Source organism: Ptiloglossa arizonensis, chromosome 10 (assembly GCF_051014685.1).
Source record: "Ptiloglossa arizonensis isolate GNS036 chromosome 10, iyPtiAriz1_principal, whole genome shotgun sequence".
NCBI lineage: Eukaryota > Metazoa > Arthropoda > Insecta > Hymenoptera > Colletidae > Ptiloglossa > Ptiloglossa arizonensis.
In genome coordinates, this window is record NC_135057.1 from 1,182,906 (window position 1) to 1,207,302 (window position 24,397).

General features: G+C 33.4%; 1 protein-coding gene and 1 long non-coding RNA gene across 4 annotated transcripts in view; one reads left to right on the forward strand and one right to left on the reverse strand.

Annotated features, from left to right (window-relative positions):
- The window catches only part of Fife (regulating synaptic membrane exocytosis protein fife), a 217,170-nt gene that overhangs the window by 181,995 nt on the left and 10,778 nt on the right, over positions 1-24,397 (reverse strand). The gene's annotated exons all lie outside the window — the stretch shown is intronic.
- On the forward strand, positions 19,961-21,445 carry LOC143152236 (uncharacterized). The gene is made up of 2 exons (XR_012993529.1): positions 19,961-20,757; positions 20,822-21,445. It is a non-coding gene; the product is annotated as an uncharacterized LOC143152236 (long non-coding RNA).

Consider the following 24,397-nt stretch of genomic DNA (forward strand, 5'->3'; position numbering starts at 1 on the left):
AAAATCGCAAACCTGAACGTTCTGTACTTTTCCAACGAAATTAAAACCAGCAAAATAACGACTTCCGTGGTTCCTAATTTTACATAGACTACAACACGTTTCAAATTGTTGGTCAGAGTGATCTGGGTTTGACAGGGAACAATACAATTTTTAGATTTTTAAGTCTGTATTAAAATGTCTGCTCATACTTGCGCGTTTCATACGAATTCAATTCGCTTTTCTATTAATTGAAAATCGAAACTAGAGACATTGATCCAAGCGTTCGAAGAAAAGTTCGTACGAGTATATACGAAAATATCGCCATTCAATTCCTACATATTGTTCCGAGCAAATCTCGAAATGCAATCCCGGCCTGTTTGACGTAACAAAGATTCATTTGCCGAGTTTTCTGAAAATTCACGAAAATATGATTACAATTTCGCTTAATACGCCGACGTCATTCAGCGCGAGCTATGCGCGATAGCACTCGGTGTTGTGCAAAAATTTATATTATATTCTACCTCTAATTCTCGCCCTGCATCGTGCCCTAAGAAATTTTTCAAGCAGTGTGGGGTTATACCATTGATAGTTCAACTACGGCACATTTTAATATTTTTAGATATCAATCGGAAAATACTCGGTACTTGTAAATACCGTGAGATTTTAAATACCGTCAACTATGAAATAAATAATAGGTTGTTCGATAAGTTTTATCGAACGACAAAACTTATTGAGCAACCTGGTAAATATTTCTAGTGTTTCGCATTTCCTTGATATAAGTGAACGAATATTGTTTGTTTGTCGGTTTACAAACTCCGTGAGAGCCAACAATGAGGAAAAAACGGATTTGGCTCAAGACAGTCATCTGTTGCTAAATAGAAAAGAAATTATCGTGTTAAAAATTCAAATGAGAAGAAACTAGTATTGTCCAAGAAACAATTTCTTAGATCGTCCTGAATGCTTCCGCAGTTTTCACGCAACTTTGCCGAAATTGAACACTTTTGTTCAAAATAAGCATCACTACGTTCAATACGTTTTTACGTAATACCTAACCTAAATACAGGAACATTTATTCAACTATGTGCATAAAAATCTGGGTGCGTAGAATCGATAACACTCCTGAAAGACGTTTTCAACGTCCCCTTGTCGAAAACGTTTTTCTTCGAGGAAGTAGGTAGTCCCAAGAGCGTAAGTAATCAATGAGCGATAGGTCGGGAGGGCACAGAGGACGAGATAGAATTTAAAGACCCAGTTCGAGTCATTTTTGCAAGGTCATTCTCGCGACCTGTATTCCGTCGTCATTGCCTAGGGACACGAAACATTTCCCACTTTTTAGTCGCTTTTGCATTGTGGCAGCTATTAAAACGAAATTTCGGAATCCGTGATGCACACTTGTCGATGAAACGAAAAATGAATCATGAAAACGTCAAATAATCACGGTTTCACAATGCAGAAATGATACGTTGCATTGAATTCAAAGGGGTCAACTTTCAAGAGCCGGTTGGAAAAACAAAAGCGATGCGAAGTTGAGCATTTTATAACGAAGACGATACATTACACACGGGTAGAAAATATACGTATGTGTGAGCTTTGATATTCAATATGACATAGTTTTTTTTTTTTTTTTATGAACGCATAAACGAAGAGACGATCCGAATATACACGTGTGCTGTACAGGTATTATTTTCTACGACGGAGAATGTTTAACGAGAAATTGTAGCGAATAAACTCAATATCTTAAGTTTAGATTCTATCCTCATAGAATTTCAAAGTCCACAACACACTCCAGGATGTATCGCGCAGACACTTGAAAGAATTGATAAATTATTCATGTGAATCGGAAAATATCATCAAGGATCGCTTCATGTAATGAGAAAATTTTTTCCATACGTAGACATTTTCTATTTGATTAACTGTGGCGTTGAATTACGGAGGTATCGATGAAAAAGAAATTAAATTTTACAATAATTAATTTTCATCGTTTCAGTCGATGACTAATTTTAGTCATTGCAAGTCATCTTTCCAAATGAATACACGTTTGAAGAGACGAGTGCAACACCAAAATGAATTTTAAGTAATATGGAATCATAGTACGGTAAAAAGGAAATAAACACGATTAAGAAATATTTTTTCACTTCTAGGAATATTTATAAACTTTTGTTTTTACAGTACACTACAATACACTATAAATATGAATAAAATGCATTTATAATAAGGTAGATACGTGTTCCGTTTCTTATTAATACACAACACAACGTTACACGTGTACAAATCTGTGAAAAAATAATAAAAATCAATGTTTACAATCATAAAGGACAGACCAAAATTCATATAAGGAACTATTCGTTTTCAACTTTTTCTCTCTACGTGTACCGAAAATAATCCGACAATTTAGCAACTTTAAGAAAGTGAGTCATTAATTTCTCTGATTTGGCAATATTCTAACGAATATATAGCACTTGACTATTAACGCGAAGTAGTAGTTCAACTGCTAACAGCTTACTTCGTTCGCTTGACAGAGCAATTCCATTTTTCACGTCCGTGCTTTAACGCGGTAACACGTTAAAGGCGGAGAATTTGTTCCCATAGTTTGAGTAATTTTAGCTTTCCTTTTATTACATTAACTCTCGTAAACGGCAAAACTACAATGTAAGGAGGTCAAAACGAAGGCAATTAATTTCGTTTGACTGTAATCGTTCCAGAGACGAGCAATTAAAAGTTAATGGTGTCTTCTTTTCCTGTACATTAGTAATTTTCTACTTCTTCGAATTTAAATGTCCTCTACTGTAAAATTGCCGGAAATAAAATTGGCTAAATGGACTTTATAATAGCTCGTTTTGCTACAAGATTGTTCACTGGTAATAGTGAACCGTGTTAAATCACTTAGCACAGAATACGTAAAAGATTTTCCATTTTCACCACTGAAAGTAATAGCATCTCGATAACATCGTGATTGAAAATTCGAGAGAAACAATGTTACTCCAAATAACACTCGATAAAATTATGTAACTGAATTTTAATAAACAACACATTGATATTTTAATCAAGAGGTACATTATCATTTTAAATGAAACATGCATTCCGATTGTACGAAGTATGACTTGTACACTCACAGCTTTTGATTTACAATTTAAAGACTTAACACTCGCGGAAATATTGCATTGCAAAAGTTTAAATTCAAATATTATGTCTTGCAAACGGTAAACGTACATAGTACATGAAATATTGTAAAAAGCTACATTCAAAATTATACACACAATTTACATCGAGTTATCAAATCCTTATGGAAAAGTAAGCTTTAAACATAAAGGGTGAAAAATATTTGAAACTATTAGTTTCTAGATGTGCGCTCACGAAAACTTTTAGGTTTCTTTCAATGAAGTCTATCAATTTCTAAAATTTGTATACGTAGTTTATTCGCACACTCGATAACGCGATTAAAGTTAGGCGATGTATCAATCGACGTGGACCGGGATAGAGAAAGAAAAAAAAAAACAGTATACATAGATTCGGGGAATTTTTGTTTGGAAACACCCCTCCCATTTCGCGGTGAAAGTTTCCTTTTCGTATGCGGAAGCAGTTTCACGTTCACGAAGCTGCTTGTTTTTGGTATTTCGGAAAACGGATCCCTTGGGTCGTCCACGACCGGAATTACAACGAACCTTATCACTTCTTCTCAAGGAAAGCTTACCGCTTCTCCTCTATTCAAACCTGGTGGGAAAACGAATTCTATTCGTAGACATTTATCGGTACGTTCTTCCTAAATGTGTATACATCCTGTATTGTTTTAACTCTCTAACCAGGGTGTAAATGTTCTTTAAAATGGTAATAAATTCATGTTTGTCGTGCTACCTTTATTTTATTCTCGATGTACGAAACACATCGTGAATTTAAAATTTGATAAAATGATTTTAACGATAACTTCTCCTGCTCTGTTAAGTATTAATGTACTTAACGCATATTGATGTACAACTACTTGATAATTGTATTACATTTTAATAATTTTACTTCGTCTTTCCAGAGTAGTATTGCATTTAAATACAGTCTCATTGTACCAAGATTTAAATTTATGGGTCGCTAAATATTTTACTCGCTTCTACTTTTAATAAATCATTATTTTTATAGATGTCGCGTGTGTCACTTTGCGTCATCTAAAGATAAAACCGGGATAATAACGAATTCTCAAAGAACATAGTGTTCTTCTAATGTAATAATTTTTTTATTTTTCTTTAAATTAACACTAACACTGACACGTTATGTTATTTAACCTTCGCGGTACCGAGGGTCTACTTGGGTCTTTTCGGACCCAGAGAGACTCGTATTGCTTAATTGCGATACACGTCGGTACAACTTTTTTTAAAAATTAAGAAAAATATAAAAAGTAATAAAATTGATATTCGAAATGTTTGTGCGAACAAGGTGAAATAATACCATGGGTCTGCTTGGACCCAGGCGTAGTTTCTCCCGTGATCGTTTAATCACTTGTATCGCAAGGATTAAAACATACTTAACAATGATATCAAACATTTTTTCGATAACTACACTGGTTGTACAAGTTCCGTAATCTTTATCTACGACACTCGTATATTATTTATTTCGGTCAATATAATTTCGGTTTTATCGTTGATATTTCAAAGTGTTAAATACTGAATAAATTTTTAATAGATATTCCTAAAGAGAGATTGAAAGAAAGCCCGAAACGTCGATACAGTATCAGCCTAATCCTGTTTTAAAAACCATGAAAACGTACAATTATAACATAATATACAGAAAATGCGCTTTTAATACTAGAAAATGTATTAAAACCCAGAAATATACATGTTATTCTGTTTATTAACACAGTGGAGTGAGTAGTGTGACCTCGTGCTCTCTTGAAGTCCTGGGAAACGATCGATGAAAGATTCCACGATTAAATTACCTAATAATAGAGGTACGTACAATTTTTATGGGCACAACAAGAGCTGTGCTTTCTTTCGATAGAAACTCTAGATTCGTTGATATACCCCTCACCTCGAGTTTCCAAGAAACGACCTTGTCACGAAATGCCGACAAAACGACGATTGTCGTAAAGTGAAACTTCTTAAAATTCTTCCCCGAGTTTCCTATCAATAATGTAGCCGTCGCGTACGTCAGAGCGGGCTTGCACATCGATGCAATCCGAGTCTCTGGCTACGAGAATCCAATACCCGAGGATAACGAGTCGAGTCCTCGAGCGCATAACGAGTGGGTAATTCCAAAGGATCGGTGAGCACGTTAAAGAATTAATGGGGGTCCGATGGAGGCAGCCGTAAAGCGTTGTCCCGATCGGGAGAACGAAAGCCCCGACAAGAAGTATCAAAAATCGAAGGACTAGGGAATACCGAGCGGATCGGATAAAATCAGCCGCAACAAAAAGCGAAGGGAAGGAAGTCTTGGGACGATAAAGCCGTCATAAAAATGTTAGAAACGATCGGGGCGGGGTGGGTCAACGAAGGGTTGAAGGTCCGATCCGTGTCCGATAAGCCGTAGACGGTGAATTCACGTGGTTGGTGGCCAGCCGTGAGTAACGCGCGCGCGAGCGGGTTTGCTTAACTCGTTGAAAAGCTGCGGTCGCGAGGAGTGGAGGTCCTTCTGGGGGCTGTAGGAAAACGATCTCGCGTGACTCGCCGGTCGTGATAACGTTGTGCGTACCGCGATAACATCTGAGAATCGAAGCAAAGGGTGCAACCTGCGTTTACACACACTTCCCCTTGCCACGAAAACAAAACTGAACTCCTCGCCGAGTATAAATCCAACGAAGGAAACATTGGCTCGAAACGAGTCTCGATACGAATGTAAGATTTTAAAACGCTTCGAGCCTGTATACTTTGGACGCTCTTCGGTAAACGTAGCAAGGAACAGAATCCGGACAAAGAAGAAGGAAAGAGATACAAATACGTTCGTGCGGGTAGAAAAGAGAAACATTGTTCGCTAGATTGATGGGAAAGAAAATGAATATAAAAATATCCAATAAATCGAAAGTTAGAAGATGAAGAAATTTTCTTGTCTTTTCTTCTTCTTTTTTAAATCGATGTTCGATTCTCTTTCCAATGTATACGAAGGGAAACCCAAACGATCCAAGATCGAAACGTTCGGACATATTTATATTTAAACGAATGCTCGTTTCGAACCAATTTCCTTCCTCCGTTGTGTTTCGTTTTTATTATCTTTTTCTCTATCGTATCGGGCAAACACGAAGAATGGAACGAACGAGACGCAAAGTATCCGCGCGATTGATCCGGCGCGGTTTATCCGACCGAGTACCGTCGATAACTCATTGCGCGTGTATCCGCGGAAAGTTATCGAGTATTCAAGCGTGTACCCGATCGAAGTTTCCTGTATGCATAATCAGCCCACGTTTTCGAAGACGATGGCTTCCGTACCGGGCAGAAAGTTGCGTTGCTTCTTGACACGCTCACCACCGCACGGTTCTTCGCCAACCGACCCGGCTACGTGTTCCCGTAACTCTCTTGCGAGATCCCGAACGATTATAAGGGCACGCCGAATGGGGAGCATTAAAATCGAACACCTTGCGCTGCATTCAAAAATTGTATCTCGATCGAAAATTGAATTTTTCCCATCGGTTGCGAATTGTTTTTACACGTAACCTATAGTACGATTCGTACGGGCTGTTGCATTAATTTCTCAAAGAGAGGTCACAGCAGTGTGCAGTCTCGCCAATTTTCACCAATTATATTTAACGAACCTTTGCAAAAACTAAAGGTGTATGTGTTCAAACGTTACAACCACCAATGCGTATTATTTACAACTGGGCTCAACACGAAATTATTCAATGTATTTTTCAATTTAAGAGAAACGACTGAAGTAAAAGTCAATCACTGCCTTTGAAGCTTCTGCATTCGGTAAAAATAGTGTCTTATCTTACTTCTTTCTGTGCTTGCCTCCCAAACTGTTTTATCTCGTATTCCATATGCGGTACTGTTCGCAGTATTTCGAGACGAAAACTATTATTAATATTGTAACCCTGTTTTATTTATTGCACACGCTTTACTGTACAACGATTACGTTTAACAGCAGTTAAACTCGTTCTCGCTTTTGTACCAATCTGTATACCTACATTTTATACAGTGCAGTAAAGACGATATTATTATTATTATTATTATTGCGCTGTATGCGCCACCCGCCTGGTATAACGATAAATTCGTTAAAAACATCGACCGTGGAAGTGGAATGCAATTATTTATGTAGAATTTGTCAAGCGCCAAAGATAAGAACTATCAAGAAATTACGTTATTGTGTATTCAAGTAACCGTTACTTCTCTATAACTTTTGGCGTTCCTGAAAATGGAACAATAGAATTCGGCGTTTCTAGATTTTTCGAAGTCGATAAAGTTGTCTTCTCTAACGCTCAAGGCAAATTGCATCATTCTTTGCAACCATTACATCGTATATCGTCGTAACAATTTTAAAACGTCCTCAGTGCCGGGAAAGTGCCTCTCGTACTTCCAACCAAAGATCTATTCAACCCTTTCCCTCTTTGGAAGAACTTATTAAAAATATAATAAATAGATGCGTAACAAAATTTACAAGCGAGCGAGCAAAATATGCAAAAATGAATAAACTTTACAGTAGATCTGACAAGGAGGGCAATAGTTTTGAAATAAATACAAAAACTCGTTGTAAAATTAAGCCGAAATCGTTTTCTTTTGCTTTTCTTTCTTCTCGTTTATTTAACGAAGCGTTCTTACGAATAAAAGAAGAAAAGAATTTATCCAAAACCGATTACCTTACTTACCAGGTCTAATATAATGTTGTTAATGTTTGCGATTATTTCGATCCTCTTCGTATAATTTTCGTTACACTTGTATTCAATTGTATTTGGATTATTTTTCTGAACAACGTCTACGCAATCAGCACCAAAACATTGAATTATTTGCCTTACTTCTAATTTCTCGACGCGTGAAAATACAATCGTTCGATTACCTTAACCAATATCGACGTTCTTCCCATTAGTTCGGATAATCGAAGTTCTGCAGTAGCTACTCTCACGCATCTAGCCACCTTCGTCGTTTAAAAAGCAATCACGTAATAGGCCTATTGCCTATCTCTCCCTGAAATCTTCCAGCCAATTTAAACCTAACCCGGGACGCATTTGTTCATGTCGTGCGACTAATGCACGGTCTGGTTGATCGGGGAAACATTAAATTTCCTCGGAGTACGAGGCGGAAAAGACGAAGTTGCTGGTTGTCGATGTGAGCGAGTAGGAGGGAAAGAGGATTGAATTTAACTTCCCCTCCGCGAGTGCCACCGGCAAAGGGGTGGTTTCGAGGTCGAGGACTGTCGAGCGACCTCGACCGATCGATATAGCTACAGGTGTCCAAAACCCTATCCGTTGTAGCCATCTTCTCGTTTGGAAAAACCCGACAGCGACCGACTGGCGAGCACATTTCAAACCGATCTACTGGCCAGGACTTTAATCTGTTTGGAATGTGTAAGTTTTTTTCCCTCGACGTCAAGTGTCTTTGGTAGAGCTCCTCGGGGCGTCCCGCTTTAGGGTAAGGCTTCTCCCGATCGATCTAGCTACAGGTGTTCGAAAGTACGTTCTCTGCCCGCTACTGGCAATCTCGTACGCTCCGCCTCGTACAAAACTGGCCGCGCTGGAAATTCTACTGTTTTTTACCGCTTCGTGTGAACTCATCAACGAACACATCGAACCGATATCATTTTTGTTTATTCACTTACGCAGAACGTACTTATCGGAATGTACAGAAAGCGCATTCTATACAAAAGAAATCTGTGTCAATATACAGCAGCTGAATACGAAACCTCGAACAATATTGTACAAATGTATCTAGAGTACGGAACAAATGCATTTTAACGAACAGTTTTAAATAAAACAATTTTAGCAGGTAGGTTTACATAGATTATTAAAAAATCTATATTTTTGTTGAAGTTTGCCAAATTCGCTAAAACAATTTATTTCTATTTACCTTCTCTATACGTAATTGTATCGATTTAGCGACAGCTAAACGACAATTCGAAATTAACTCGTCCGAATACATTTAATATTCTAGATATAGGATGTTCCGTAATGAGTGATGGAACCGTCAATGAAATGCTTCTGAGTGCAAAAATAAATAAAAAAACGTGGAATAAATTTTTTTGCACCAGGCTCTGTTGCGTGTATGCACAAAAATCTTCCATTAAACTGTATCGTGAGCCTAAAACGATTAGAGACCATTGTTTTAATGTATTAATTTCGTGTTACCTCATAATCTGTACGACGACCTGATTTGAAACTTCTCCAGTGATATTATGCGCGAGGCATAATTTAGTGTTCGAATCGAATGACAAATTCGAGATATACCATAATAAGGATAAAATATGGTATACTTAAAAATTTTAGATTTGCGAAGCCTGTCATGAACTTCGGTTGAAAATGAGCGGCTTTGATCGATTTGTTAATCACATAATTGCAGTATTCGGAGACACTCAGTGTTGAGCTGAATAACATACCAAAATTGCGGATAAACCCGGTGAACAATGAAATTACATTGTGTAATGTACAAGAAAATAGGATTGCGGCTTTATCTCAACCATATCTATTTACAATTTGATGGTATTCCATAGTCTTCTTACTGTAATGATGAAGATAGACAATTTAAACCAACTGGTAATAAAGTATTCGCTTAATTTTAGTTGTGCAAACAATACACTTGTCTTTGGTTATCAAATGGCGAACTGAGATAACAAAAATTAATGGCAATTATGTTAGACTCTTGTATTATCATTTATATTTTTTTGCAACAATTTTCGCAGCAATTTTTGCTACTACATAATGCACACATTAAAGATTTGACGAATAAAGGGAAGCAACTTGAGTTACTAGACCAGAAAATCAGAAATCACTCCGACAGGATTGATTTATGAATCTAGGTTAAGTGGATATTTTTTGTTTTCTTTGAATATTAACTTCTTGAAGCAGTTTTTACATCACGTTGTCGACGGTACTAGACGCATTCAAGATTAAAATGTTAGCATCTAACGAATTATTAGCCTTCTATTTACAATTTCATATCGAGCTATAGGTATTCGCGTTGTTTCATCCTTCGATATTGTAACATCCTTAATCTTTGAATTTGTTTTACCACTTTTCAATCTTGACTGCTTCCTGTTTGTTGATCCAATCACTTTGTAACTCTAACACTGACTGATCTTTATTTCTCTCAAGTTTATCCCTGGCCATTTGAAACTCTCCGATATGTACTTTATAAACGAAAGTAAAGATTATTATTCTGTAATTGCTTACGGATGACCATTGTGTGTTGACCATACTGAATTGCAATGTCTTTTTACCTAATTTCTTATATTTTATAAAATTTAGTGAATATGTAATTTAACATATTCACTTTTAGATAATCGATAAAGATTTCATAAAATCTATCTTCAACAAAATCTCCAAATACAACCTTGTTTTTTAACCCTTACAATACCTTGTATCGCTTTCAATACTTTTCCAGTGTAGCAATACTTCTATTATCTAAACCTCGATTATTTGAACAGCATTTTTCGGGAAATGAAATAATCGATAAGTTTAAGAAAACGCTGAGCAAAAATGAAAAGTCATTCTAAAGCATACATTGTTATGAAAATAGACTTTAAATGGTACGAAGTACAACGGGAAGAAAGGAGACCCACCGAAATGGCCGTGTTAAGAAAAATGTGCGACCTTCTCTCCCGAATAGTTCGAATAATAGAAATTCTATTGTATTCTATTCCGACCTACCCATTATTCGTGACACTTGTAGTATTTATCAACGCACGAACCACGCATACCGGAATTTAATTAGCGGTCAGCCTGACCAATACGCCTACGCATTAGGTCATCTCATAAATAATGCATGTTTTCGAGCACCGTACAGTAAAGCAATAAGAGTGAACATGATGTGATTGGATCCATCCAACTGGAACAAATATTAGTGCAAATGAATCCGTCCACATATTACATAAACTAAACCATTGTCAGTACCATAGATACGAGCATCTGAATTAATTTCTAAGGTATACGACGCACAAATTGGTATATATATATAAATTAATAAATAAGATAAACTTCCTCCTCGTACATCCCTTTTTACAATCCCGTTTTTACAACACTGTTTGTGTAGATTTAACTTTATCATTGCAACATCATATCCAAAGAGAACTACGAAAATAGAATCGTTGTCGAAACAACGTTTTAATATCGTCACGAATGTGCCCAAAGAAGCAACATCGCTGTTAAACAAGCCTTTATTTATCATAAACAACTTTGTCCTCACCAATCACTGTGACTATAATCAACCTTTTATTTAGACAAATAAACATTTTACTTTATGCATTTAATGGAATTTTATTTCCCTTTCTGAGCAAAACATTTTGAATTGTCAACATTTTCCTTGCATTAGAATTATATGCACACAAAAACATCCTTCGATTGTGCATTGATTAGCGTTGGAAGTAATTTCGCTAACTTTTTAAATCAATCTACGATTCAATGATATTTGCCCAAAATCAAATAAAATAATTTAGTATACATAACGTTTATTAATATGTACAATTTAGTATAATATACGATCGTAGTTGAACACGTTATCCGATCATTTTGATTTGCTATAAACACAACATTTAAAAATAATACTTTCAAAGTATTTCTCTTTATACGTTAATGTTTCTTCGTGTTTTTTCACAATATATAATACATATCCATCTATATTTTCATTCTAGAATCATTTACTTACTTGCTATCTCTTACTTGTTAATTATTTTCCTCAAAAACCACTAGTTTATTTGAATTAAAGATAACGATTATTGGACTTTGATGCCAATGTTCTATTTCTAAATAATTAAGCGTTCATGAGTTAAATACAATTTCTCACAATGATAATTAAATATTTTCAAAAAATTAACGTTCAATGTTTAACATAGTATGATGAAATTAATTAAAGTATTTATTCGAATTATAAGTAACAAGCAAAGTTTGTTCATAAAAATAGTGCGGTTAAATTAATAATATTACTGTAAGGTTACTATTTAATGACAATAACTGAAAAAATATAATCATAAACATATAATCTTTTCTTATGAATATAAACGTGACGGTAAAGACCTTCTAAAGCCTTAAAAATCTTTCAAAGTTATTACTAATATACGTGTTAATTTTTGTCCGTTAAGATATAGTCTATGATAAATAGAGATGATTTTATCTCTGTAAACGAAATACTATATATTAGAATATATTTATTTATCACTTTACGTGATCATATTACGCTATTCTGATTATAATGTTTGAAAATCTAGTTTGCGCAAAATATTACTTTAGAATCGAAAACATTCGAGATATCTTGCAAATATTTAAACATTCATTCACAATTAATAAGGTCAAAGAACAATTGACATTCGTGCCAACTGCTAACCATGACATATGTACGTGTGTATATTCGTAACCCAGTATGGCAATATGCAAACATATGTATGTGCTTCGTGACACGTTTGAATAAACAGTACACACTACAATGTAATTGAAACGATTAAATGTTTGTAAAATTGGTGTCAACGCGTATATAAAAAATGTTTAGAATATACATGTAATGGAAAACTTCTGATAACCCATTACAGACATATTTGTGTCAAATACGCCAAATGTTTCCTACATAGATGAATCAATTAATGATTGTTAGTTTCAAACATGAATCCAACACGCAAAAATAATAAAGAAAAATATTTGATCTATCTAACCTGGTTTTCTAATTATAGCCGTTTTCAGTGTTTCCATAATTCTCGTTCCAAAATTGGAAATTGATTCTACTTGTAGCTAAATTACTAACAATGCTTCGTACCTTGTGAATAAATATATTGATTATTCGTAAACTCGTATTTTCACCGTGTCGTACAATTTATTTTGGTCTATGCTCTTGATATCAGCATAGAGAATGGTTATTTTCACAATCGTAAATGCGGATAAAAATCTGCCCCCATGCGCATAAAAAACTGAAAATTAAAAATCATTCATATATCATATACACACTTATTTAGTATTCGTGTATAATATTCCTGCATTTCATGAAACACCCTATGTATAAAATATGATAATTGCGTACACATTAATATTAATACCGAATCTACACCATTAGTAGCAATTATTATCTCATTTGAAGGTATTCAATGTGCAGTCTATCAAAAGATCTGTTTAACCTTTACTCTTTTAACAAAACGAAAGTAAACGATGTAATGCACCTTAAATCAATATTTCTCTTTCCACCGAGTCAAGTATCAAGTTTAGTGTTTTATTGTTATTGTATAAAACGGTATTATTTAATTTTACTACTAAAATATTCTAAATCGCGCTTTTAACTTTGCCAAGAATTTTACTTAATCGTAATGAATATAAAATGTTCAAAATACGATCCTGTACGGTTCGTCCTCTTTTCTTTTTGATGTTACGATCAGTGCAAAATGCATTGTAAGAAATCAGCAAATACACTATTCACTTTCATCGTAATATTTGATCACGATGAAAGAAATGTACACACGTTATAGAAAAAATATTGACAGCCGGGCGTTCAAAAGTTTCCTATCTATTAGTCATTATCGTGGTACAGAAAGGTCACAAGCGTTGTTATTGATACGTGTGCTGAGAATTTTCAATACTCCTAAAAAACCAACGTTCCACAACTGACATTGCGTGACTAAAGCTATATTCCGCTTGTTAGCAATTGTACACGGGACTGTCAGCTAATAATAATAGAACTGACGAGCAATAAATACGAAGGTGGGTACGATTGCGTAACAAATTGCATTTATATTAAATTCTTTTATCACAAAATCACGTTGCTACGGCAATTATAATTCTCGTAGTCGAATACGCGTCCACTGACACTCGAAAAGTCTTAGAATAGTTTCTAAATTTTGTAAAAAATATTAAGTTAAAAAAATGGTATGAAGTCACTGTCGAATTTTTTAAACTTGGTCTTATTTGAAGTTCGACACAATGAGAGAAGTATACGGTTATAGATTCTAAAATGTTAAAATGGTTAAAAAAAATAACAGATGCTTTGATCTTTTTTTCATCGATTTATCCACAGTGTCTTTTTATTATAGTGACGTATTTTGTAGCGAGTATCTGTCGTAATCTTATTTCAGTCTTGTTAACATACAATTGACTAACTTTCAACGATTTTAATAAATTGAAAGAACTATGAAAGTTTGCCTATAGTCCACCTTGAACTAATTAAACTAATTAAATTATTGAACTAATCTCTTACATCGTTCCAAATAACTAACATTACATATCTGCTTACGTAACGAGAGTAATTAAAAACTCATTATGTACGCTAAATACTAAAGCTTTATTAAAAACAGTAGATGTTTCGAAACTTCTAAGTGGCGATGTAAATGGTAATCGAAGTGCCATTTATGAAATCTTTTGGGACTTGTTATGCCTAAAAAATAAATAAACGTAAAATTAAGGGAAATTCGAAAGATCCCTTATCCCTGCCCGGTAACAAAGATCACATCCCCGTCCAATAGGAGGAGGTTACTAATACCTACGAAAAATAAAATTTAATTAAAAAGGAGATGTTACTTTATAATTTAGATGTACGCAACAAAGTATTTTAATCCTAGCATGTTCATATTTAGTAGAAAAAAAAAACTAATAAGTTTCTGTATTTGTAATAAGTATCTTAAATTTTTACACTCTCCATTTTTTAAATTATTAAATATGTGTTTGTGTTAACAAAATTTTCAATTCTATGTAAAAATAAAATATATAGATCGATATGAAGAAATATCGACTCTCTCGATTACTTTGTTTTTTGGAAAAAATAACCATTACTGCATACTCATCCTATGAAGTAATATAACTCTTTCCATGAACATTTTTTCACATTCTCAACATTCCTCTGTATACATCGATAAATAAACAAGGATAATTTCCGAGAATATCCTTACGAACATTTCCATTTGCTTATTACCGCCTTCCATTGTCCTTTACTATTCTTATTCGTGCCTACTACATTAAGTATTGTTCTTAATACCAACTAATTTTTCATTGCATAGATGTCTAACCCTCTTATGAAGTAACCAAAGAAAAATTAAGGAAATCTCTTTTTGTCTAGTGTACATAGAAATAACTTTTATTTTGGTAAAGAAAAAATATAATAGGAAGGTTTTATTTAGATTATTATTTGGAACAATATCAAAATAAACAGTCTTACTTCGACATTGTAGAAGTTAAGTAGAAACTAAATAGAGCCTTCTTTTATTTATAAATATTCCAGTTACGTGTACAAAAGTCGTGGAAAAAAACATAACATCTCTAAAAACAAATCTACGTACGTATTTGTTTGTATCCATTTGTGACTGAGAACGCACAATATTGTCCGGGACGTTCAAATATTTAAAAAAAATTTGTGGAAATGTTCTATCACAGTTAGATGAAAGATGAGTAAATATCCGTAAAAAATTTCAACGATTTATGTTCAATGGTGTTTCGTTCGATTGGCAAAAATGACCTCGATAATAACTGTCTAGAGTGGGACACCTTAGTAACATTCGTAGTGTATCAGAAACGTCGCTAATTTTGTTCCAATGAAACAGGAAGGGGCCGCATGAACTTGTCCCACTATTTTATTCACAACAGCAGACGGACGCCGAAAAAGAAGAAACACCACCCGAAGAACATTAAGGGGGATCATACCTGACGAAAGATTACGGGAAAATGCATAATGACTTCTTCGATATCATCGAGTGCTTTCTATTCTTTCGTCGATCTAGTAGAGCGCCGCACCCTTCGTAGTCTCCCGTGCACGGCTCGCCCTTCGTCTCTACGATTTACGATCGGAAAAAGTGGCATAAATATTAGCTTTCAAGCCAGCGAAGAAACGTGTTTCCTCGACGGTCACGAAAAGAATCTAAGAGGCGGGTAGTCATAGTAAAAGAGATTTACCGGTGAATACGCAGACTTTTGATAAAATGGCACTTGTTACTCCTCCAAAGAACCCGTTATTTTATCCACAGAGTTACTCGATGTTCATGCACAGATGTTTCCAAGAGTCGGTCGTATACTTTTAACATAAACTGTTCTTCCCCTTCTGTCAGCCAGTGTTCGCTAAAATTTTACCCCGCGTTAATGTTCGTCGTCAACTTATACGGTTCTCGTGAAATATCAAAATTATAGTTATGTACTTTACAAGTTTAAAAATATAGTCAGCATTGCAGTACGCATATATAAATGTTAAAATCATCAAATTCCAAACACTTGTTCGATTCGCTTGTAATATGCGATAATCTTTGTTTAACCGTTTTCTAACTTTCTAACCAGAAAATCGTTAAACAATCAATTATTGTTTCGAACGATATCGAACGAAGTATTTATTAATTGATAATGTTAATATTAATTTTAACGATTCTACAAAACTGTATTTTAAAGAAAATATATATTGAGAAGTGAGAATTTATATCGATTGAAACTAATCTACAGCATCGAAGTCTCAACCACCGTTAGAAATACAATAATCGGCCTCCGTCAACATCGTGAACACATTACTTAATTATCAACAACGAGTACATAAACAAGAGAAATCCATTTGCTGAATCTTCTGATACATCGAGATACATCGAGAACGTAAAACTTTTGCAGTATCGAGAAAGTCTTTCGAAGATTTCGAGACCTTTTGGCACGAATAAAACTTTCCCCTAGAAAAACGGAAACATTGAGGATTCTGAGAGAACTTCTGTTTATTTTTTAGTTTACCCCGAATATATACACTATCCAGTGACGTTCGAGATGTTTCCAGAATTAAAATATAGGGAAATTACACGGGAAAGATTTTTCCAGAAACAACGGTGCGTGTAACCGACATTCTGCTGCGCAGGTATTTGTTTCGCTCGTATCGTTAGTTCCGTGGCCACCCTCTTCCTCTCTGTTTGTAGCCTAATTTCAGAGGTGAGTCTGAAACTGGTGCTGAAACCTGAAAACTGGGTCAACCGATCATCATGTTCGCGTCCATATTACGGAGAAATAGGAAACCGAAGCGGGTTTTTTTTTTTATCGATCGACATATCCTTCGGAAAGGAAAAAAGAGAGAGATCCTCGAACAGCTTTCCTGATCGAGTAATCACCGGGCAAAATTGTTGTTCTGTCGTCGACAGCCGATCGCGATACCAGACCAATGCTGATTTGCATCGCGATATCATTCGCGCGTTATGCTATTGCATCACGTTTCATTCCCGGAACAATTTCAAACGGAACAAAGATGGAACTACCAGCGCTTCGACTGGCTAGTACTCTATTTATTTGGAATTCGTTCGAGAATTTATTAGGAAACGAATTGGATGAAATAACGCAATAATCGGAATAATAAACGCTTTTTATAAAAGAGTGTAACATCGCTCTATACGTTATATTGTATTTAGAAGTAGAAATCGACACACTAATCTACGTATAATCCTTCAAATTATACCATTCGCAAGGAACCTCGAATCAAACAAACTTAATATACTGTTAATTAGATTTTTTATCAAACTAGTGTTATTGTAACAGAATACGATTCTAAGAAAAGATATCGTTTTTAATCATTTTTATCTTCAGTACATGGAAGATTGTTTATTCACCATTGGCGAAGTTGTTGTTATTTTTTACTCATAAATAACAAAATCAAGCTATATATTTTTTATATGTCACGAGTAAAGTGATAATTATGTTCGAACGATGTTGAAGGAATTCATGTATCAACAATTATGCGAGATAATAAGAAATTATAGATACAATCTGCCTTTTCAGGTAGTTTTTTTTAATGTGTAACTGTTGTATCCATACTTTCACGTATTCCAGATATCACGATATACTTTTCACAACAAGCACTCAAAATACTGATCGATGGATCAATTGCAAATCTGTCCGCGTTAAATTCCTCCTACATCGTTAAAATATAATTACAACTTTACTCGTGAAATATAAATAATTTGCAAGTTTGATCATTAGTAAACTTACTACATGCTTACCCTACTTCTACAACACAATTAATAACGTAAAAAGTGATGACATATTTTTTATCATATGTCTTTACCATTCCGATTATTACGCTATTTTGTCGAATCGTTTCTATCTCCAACCACATAAATCTTCTTTCAAGAATCAAATTCTCTTTTCTAATACAAAGAATTTTCATAAATGTGTTCATAATATCGAATTGATTTTTTCTTGTACAAGTGTGTTTAAGAATTTGAAATGAAATTATTACTTACAAAATGATTACCGTAAAACAATTTTCGAAATTTTGTTTAAATTTGATGTTAGGTCATAATTTTAGTTCAATGATTTAAATTTAATTTAGACATATTTTTGTTTTATTGCTGTAATTCGAATCGTGTGACTCCACCACAAAAGAATATGTAACATTAAATTTAAAAAGAATTTTTAATTTACCATGATCGACAAAATTAAACTCGAAGATTATGCATACATAGATTTTCAAAATAATTTATATATTAGAAAGCGGAAGCAAAATATAACAAAATACAAATGACTTGTACGTCCAGTCTGTGAGGAAGAAGTTGTTATCGACACACGTAAAAACGAACTGTACAGAATCAAACAAGTATCATAGAAACTGTTACGTATGTACATAAAAATTTACACACAAATTTAAACAAAATTTCGAAAATTGTTTTACAGTAATAATTCTGTAAGTAATAATTTCGTTTCAAATTCTTAAACACACTTGTACAAGAAAAAATCAATTCGATATTATGAACACATTTATGAAAATTCTTTGTATTAGAAAAGAGAATTTGATTTTTGAAAGAAGATTTATGTGATTGGAGATAGAAACGATTCGACAAAATAGCATAATAATCGGAATGATAGAGACATATGATTAAAAATGTCATCACTTTTTACGTTTTTGTAACTTTCATATGTGCAGTATTTAAAAAATTTTGAGAAATATGAACTTGATAAACATGTACAAATTTAGTAGTAATTTAGTACAAATTTAGTAGATTTAATATTTTTAAATCATACCTCGAATTATTTTCTCGGAAAGAACATATAACCTTCTTCTCTAAAGGCAGTTCCAAAGATTCTTAACATTATGATATATATATAATAATACGAAAATTATGTCTGTACGGTAACACATTTGCCTTATAATCAAAATATAACATATTTACATTAGAAATATGGAAAAATATATAGGAATAGTGAAATACGTGTTAAAAAAATACATGAGAATACAGTGATGCTCTGCTTGTGCATGAAAACATGAAAAAACTTTTTACTTACCTACGGAAGTTCGTGTAAAAAAAAACATAGCAACTTTACAATCGAAAAATCGATATCCGTACACAAATATTCGCATCGGAACAAAAATTAATCACTGCAGAGAAGAATAAACCATGATGCAGTTCGATAATGGAAAAATTTACGGAGAAATTGAACATCCGTGTTTTAACTTCTGATTTTCGGTTATTCCAAAATTAAAATTGAAGTGTTAGAAGAGAAATTGCAAAAATATTTTTGTTTAAAAAAGGAAACAAAATTTAGTTTCGTCCGAACTGCTTTACACTTAGACACATTATATATTTTGCATTTTTTTTTTTTCCTATGCAGTTGAGTTATCACACCTAGAAGAAAACAAATCTTAATCTGAAGATCGAGGGAAAAGCACACTAAAATGACTCAGCTTCAACTAACAACAAAAACTGAACCTTCCTACTGTACCAATTGCGATAAAGAACTATCGATAAAACATATAGTATAAGAATATTTAGTACACAAAACATACGCAAGGAAGAAATATCTACCAACAACTCTACAAATACTATTCAAACGATAAGAAATCGTGTTGGGAACAATTCTATCTCAAGAGTTGGTAATCATGATTGAAACAGAAAGAGCGAGTATGCACAAATGAGTGTGAATCTTGATCGAAACGATGAATAGATCTGTATGGACTGTTAAGTGGCAAAATTAAACGTGACCAATATTACTTTGTGAAATTCTGGAATTGAGTATATAGTTGAATTTATATATATATAAAAGAAATACTTTATATATATAAAAGTATACGTAACCAGAAAAAAAATAATAGATTATGGGATCAGACCACGTGTTCTTCAGCGTTTTGTAAGAGTATATGGCGAAAATCAAAGATCAAAAGGAACACAAAGGAAAGAAAGGAAAGATGACTGAATTCAATTCAAAGGAAATATAATAAATGGAAAAACTAATTGATGTGAACATTTTTCCATGTGTGAAATTTCAGGTTTGTACAATTCTAAAGGCTCACAAGATTGAAGAAGAAGACAAAATACTAATTAACTAACAATGCCAAAGCACAGAAAATACTAACAACGGTCAAGAAAGTACTGATACATTTGATAAAATATGTAAAAATTTATGTTTTATGTAAGAAACAGACCATGAATAGTAAAAATGTAATCTACTTGGATATGTTGATGGTGAAAATATTAGGAACGTTATCAACTAAATTCAAACATTTTATATGTGCATAGGAATTAACCAATAAAGAAGAAAAGTTATTAGAAAACCTAATGACAAAGTTGACAGTGAAAGAGGAAAGAAGATTTAAAAAAGAGATACCTATGATAATAGTTACATATAAAATGGAGTCTCGCAACTCAACGGTTTATATAGCAAAATACTGCAAATCAAAGACAAATGAAAAAGGCAGAAGGATTATGTGCTTCCATTGTAACAAAGAAAGTCACTATGCAGCATCATGTAAACAAAAAGTAAAATGTATACTATATATAATATGTAAGAAAAAAATCATACTAAAAATAAATACTTCTGTAGGAACAAATATGTGTAAAAAAACTAGACAAAAATGATAAAGTTGCACATTTAACGAGAAGTATAAATAGTGGTAATGATTGAATAGTCGATTTTGGTTCCACAATGAATATGACAAGCACGATAGAAGGAATGCCCAATGGAAAAAGAATAAAGTCCACCATCGGTGTAACAAAAAGTAACGAGTCAATGGAAACAGAAGCAGTGGGAAGGATGGAAGGAAACAAACTCAGAGCTACTGAGAAGATCAAGAAGAAAAAGAACTTGTCTATAGAAGTATTGAATTCATACTTACCTGACATACAAAAATGTAGTAAATGGATTAGAAAAATGAGAATAGCAGAAAACCACTGAAGAAGAAAAGGAATCCCTTAAGAAAAATTAAGTCTGAGAAGAAGTAGGAAAACAAAAAGCAAAAGGGAATAAATATTGACATCCAGATGGATGTACCAAAGTTAAAGAAGATAACAAATACAAAACCAGACTAGTCACAAAGGGCTGTGAACAGAAGTATGAAGGATACTATTATAAAATGTATAGTTCTGTAATAAACAACAGCTTTAAGAACAATAATTGTACTAGATATAAAAGAAGGGAAAAAAATAATGATATTCTATATGAACCGACCCTTTTTTCGTATCTCATTTCATAAATCCAATTGAATTTGTATCCAGTGATTCAGGAGATGCATTTAACTGAATTCATTATAGAACAACCATTCTTTAACACGTCTAGAAGTATATTTTGGATCTTGATTTTGTTGGAAAATGAAATCTTTTCCGAGATTTAATTTTTCTACATTATGTTTTAAATTGTTCTTCAATATGTCCAATCGACATATTGATCCATTGTAGAGTCAATAAAATTTCCAATCCCTGGTATACTCATGCATCCCCAAACTAAAGTATCTCCTCCATGCTCGACTATAGGTACATGTTTTTGAGTTTTAAATGTTCATTCTTTTTCCTCGATTTCATTGTTCTCGCATCAAATGCGAAAATATTAAATTTCGATTCATCGCTAAATAATACCACTTTCCGATAAGAACATGGTTTATTATCGTCATCTTTCGTGAATTCTAAATGTAAATGTTTAATGGTTGATAGTTTCTAGTAAAATAGTTATACCATAGTAATTTTCAATTTCATTTCTCAATGTTGGTGCACCAGCTTTTGGAATTTGATGAATAGGTTGCAACTTTCTCGGGCGACTTGATCGTGGCCTATCTTCGAAGGTTTTCAATTCTTCATATGTATTATATTTATAATATATTGGACTGTTGTGTGTGACATCTCAACGGTTTCAACCCTAATCTTTTAATCGAGTAATTAGTTTGCAAATTGCAACTGGTACTTCCATTATTAGCAATTTCTTCGTATTATTTCTTATTAAAACAGCTTTACACTAATTTCTGATGATCTATGCAACGGGAAATCATTCATGTTGCCATGGCAATCAGTAAATAAAACAAACGAATTATAATATATAGAGATGCTTCTGTCGCTCAAGTAAATCGCTTTATTATCCAGACTTTTAAATTTTAGTAGCAACAGATAATGTGTCAATTCTGTTTAGCGTTAATAGCTCCATCTTTATAAATTATAACTCATAAGAGAAAAGTGTTTCCGAGTACACTGTAATATTGTTATGCATTAACTAAAAAATATTTATTGGGTGTATAAAAACTTTGTGTGTGTATGTGCGCGCGCGCGCGCGTGTGTGTGTATACATATGAAGTTTCCATACATCCCATGGGTATGTCTTAATTAATGTAATAGTTAATAACAATATCACAGTGTATGCGTGTGCCTTCTGAATAACCAGAGGAAAAACATATAAAATTATAACTTATCTAAGAAGAGCAATAATACTCAACGAAATATAATAAAAAAGGAAAACGATTAAATATCATTATACGCAATATAAAATGTAAGTCGAGAATTATATTATTATTTCATTAAATTTATATAAGATTTATGTAAAATATACCTCACAGTATTTGCTAATGATTTTTAAGCTGATGCAACATTAAACAACGCGACATGAAAGACAAAAGTTAGATTCTTCTTCAAGACTGACTTAATACATTTAAAGTCTTCATTAACACATAATATGTTTTATACAATAAAGGATTAAGTGTTTTCTATAAAATCAGTGACCGATTTGATTAAGTAATTGCAAGAAACGGATTACAAGAAAAAGAAACAGGATATTTTTCAACACTTAAAACTATCAACTTATACGAACTGCAATCACACGTTATATTTTTCTACGGATATTAGTACTCTCAAATATTCACGATTGAAAATTTTTATGCCAAGCAACACATTACCATATTACACGATCCAACTTGCACAACTCATAGTACTATTCTGTTTCTGATGATTAACGATAAATAGCGAATTGTATGGGTATAGTTATAACTGTTAATATTCAATGCCACCGAAGTACACAGTAACCCGATGGACAATATTAAACAAAAATTTCTCTTCCGCAAAATTATTATTAAAATAATATTTCTCTGTGACTGCATCTTTTCAGAATCATCTACAAGTACGCTTTTTAAAATCATTCGGTATGGTTCACTAAATATAATTTAAAATTCTATATAAATCAAATATTCGTTAAAAATAGTATTATATAACACGAGACGAGATTTCTTCCACATCTGGTATTCAATTGATTCGTCTGAATTGTTTAGAAACGTGATTCCCTAATTATTTGAAACAATCCTGTCATCGTATTACTTAATTATTAATTTCTTACAAAATATTAACAATACAAAAAGAATAATACAAGTACAATGATATAAAAAGAAGGCTCGTTTACAAGTCAATTATTATTAGCTTTTTATTGTCACCTTTATGAAACGCTCAGTTAACACCCGACGTACTTATAGTTGACGAATTTATGTCCACTACAAACATATTTTTCCCGAAACATTTTTAATCAGTTTGGGTATGTATATTCCACTCGTTCAAACAAAACTATTAAAGTAAATTAAAAGACCACACTTTGACATTCTATTCTCCACAAATTACACTTATCGCACACGAAACAAGCATATCTAATAATTCGGGATTAAACCTAGTATAAATATGACACGGTACTCAAACAGAATCAGCATTCTAAGATCAAAGAGAATCGGTATATCAGGATTTCAAGGTAGAAGGATTTCTCGCATTAGTGAACTGTGGGATCCGAGATTTGCCTCGTTTCGATTATTATTATTATCCCGCGAGGTAATAGTAAGTATGTGGACCGTGGAACAAACAGAAGAAAAAAATCATCGAAGAGGAGGCTTAAGAGAAAGAGACAAAATGGATGAGGATATTCAGTAGATCACGTGGCCCGCAACAAGGAACTAGGCCAACCAGTGACCTTACAATAAGTAACCAAGGTAATACACACCCCCGTGGAAAATTATAACGGCAATTCCCCGAGAAGGTCGGTCGAATATTCAACAGAAATCGTTAACGTAAAATGCACCAAACCTGTAAAATTTGTTGCACTCATTTTAATGTTTTTGAAATATTCGAATCTCTCGAAATAAACGATCATTTAACTTGTTCACTATCA